The 2,334-nt window shown below is 48.2% G+C and overlaps 1 non-coding gene across 1 annotated transcript; it reads right to left on the bottom strand.

Moving 5' to 3' along the window:
• Window positions 1-379: 379 nt before the first annotated feature.
• On the bottom strand, window positions 380-454 carry Trnat-ugu (transfer RNA threonine (anticodon UGU)). Its single transcript has one exon. It is a non-coding gene; the product is annotated as a tRNA-Thr (tRNA).
• Window positions 455-2,334: the final 1,880 nt, after the last annotated feature.

The following is a 2,334-nucleotide window of genomic DNA, read 5'->3' as shown; positions in this document are numbered from 1 at the left end:
GAGGCAGGTTCGAGCCCACCATGAACCACTGCGCCTGTTCGCTCAGCAACATGCAGAAACTGACAGTGCCGTGCGCTGAGTTGCGCGGGCAGCTGGTGCAACTGCAGCCGCTGCCAAGGCCGGCCCCGGAGGCGTGACCCAGATAAAGGTTTGCGCTTACTAGGTCACGGCGGACGTGGCCCAGTACCAAAGCCGCGGTGACCCACACTGTCTGAGGTACAGGTCGCTTCCTTCCAGTTAGCGCAGCAGTGGTTCCCAACCTTTCTGAGATCATTTCCCCGGAGTGCGATCACATATTATCTACGAAATTTGAATTATATTAATACCTTCAGCTGCTGACGGGCGTTGATATATATCAACGGGGACAGGTGAAAATGTGTGCCCCGACCGGGACTCGAACCCGGGATCTCCTGCTTACATGGCAGACGCTCTATCCATCTGAGCCACCGAGAGCACAGAGGATGGTGCGACTCCAGGGACTATCTCGCGCATGCCTCCAGCGAGACCCACATTCTCACCTTGTATGTCCACACACTACATTCGTAGTGTCCCACCCCAACACACTCATTACTCGTGGAAGACATTCTTACCAAGTCCCAGTGTAGTGTAGGTGAGAATGAGGGTCTCGCTGGAGGCGTGCGCGAGATAGTCCCTGCATTCGCACTGTCCTCTGTGCCCTCGTTGGCTCAAATGGATAGAGCGTCTGCCATGTAAACAGGAGATCCCGGGTTCGAGTCCCGGTCGGAGCACACATTTTCATCTGCCCCCGTTGATATATATCAACGTCCGTCAGCAGCTGAAGGTATTAATTTAATTCTAATTTCGTTCTAGATGGCTGCAGGTCATCAATGGTGTTTTTTGTTTCGGTCATGCCCAAAACAACAGACACCATATCCATATAAGTACATATTATCTAGTACAAGAGCCTCCCTCTCACCTCCAGCTGCGCACCATGATCGAACTACTGCCTATCCAAACTTTACAATGAAAAAGAATTTTCTTCAAAAACATTCATTTTTAAATTAGCGAAAGAGAAACAGTACTTAATTTCTATTAATTTCTATAGCTGTTTTATTAAATCACGAACTACTGTTAGTAAATCAATTGATTGCTTAACCCCTTACTTCCGAAATGGCAGAAATTGGAAGACTTCAGACTGCCAATGTATTGTTTCTGACCACAGCCACTAATACGAGTAACAATAACCAGCGGGAAAATGCTCCTATTGGAGGCGAATATGCTCCTTTTTATTAAAAGACGCCAATGGCCTTGCCGCAGTATCTCGTCAGATCACCGAAGTTAAGCGCTGTCGGGCTGGTCTAGCACTTGGATTGGTGACCGTCCGGTTTGTCGAGCGCTGTTGGCAAGTGGGTTGCACTCAGCCCTTGTGAGGCAAACTGAGGAGCTACTTGACTGAGAAGTAGCGGCTCCCGTCTAGGAAACTGACAACGGCCGGGAGAGCAGTGTGCTGAGTACAGACCCCTCCGTATCCGCATCCAGTGATGAGAGGATGACACGGTGGCCGGTCGATACCGTAGGGCCTACCAATGCCTGTTCGGACGGGGAGTATTAGAAGACGTTGATTGAAAAGTGGGGTACCAGCTGACTCATTCTACCTCTCTCAGCACCTTCAAAAATTTTCGCAAAAATATTGGCACGCGATAATATTAGCGCTCTTTATAACATGGAACTCACCTCTCGCTCCCACAAGCTCTCCTAACTGTAACTCGTTCACACCCACTAGTCCATCGCTGTAAGTCGTTCACACCTGTAAACTCCCAATTGCCCATTCTCACTCCATCATTCGGTCCAACTCGTTGTTTTGTCTCTTTGCGGCTCTCCAACTGTCACAGTCGCTTTCGTTTTGTCCTGCTATTACTTTCTCTGTCTCGCTCTTGTTCACGCTTACTGTTGCTATCTCATTCATTCCTTCCCACTACTGCTGTCTCTTCTCACTGTCACTGTCTCTCTCTTCCTCATTGTCGTTGTCGTAGACTCTCTCTCTCATTATCACTTGCTCTCACCCACTTCTACTTCCTCCGTCTCTTTCTTCCTCTCGCATTGGCACTCTCTCCTTCATTTCATTCTTTTCCTTGCACTGTTCTGTCACAGTCAACTGTGTTTCACTACCAGTGTATCCCTCTTATCTCTCACACTGCCATTGTCTTCGTTCTTTCATTCCACAACCACTGTCTACTACATACGAGTATTTATTATTTCTCTGCATCTCTCCTCCTGCCAATGTCTCCTTGTCTCTCAGCACAAAAAGGTGCGAAATGTTAGCATGTATTTTACGTGCACTGGTAGGGTCATTTTGAAGCTCTGTATTCTTTT

The sequence above is a fragment of the Schistocerca serialis genome, chromosome 7, assembly GCF_023864345.2.
Source record: "Schistocerca serialis cubense isolate TAMUIC-IGC-003099 chromosome 7, iqSchSeri2.2, whole genome shotgun sequence".
Classification (NCBI taxonomy): Eukaryota; Metazoa; Arthropoda; class Insecta; order Orthoptera; family Acrididae; genus Schistocerca; species Schistocerca serialis.
This window is presented reverse-complemented; position numbering and strand designations above follow the sequence as displayed.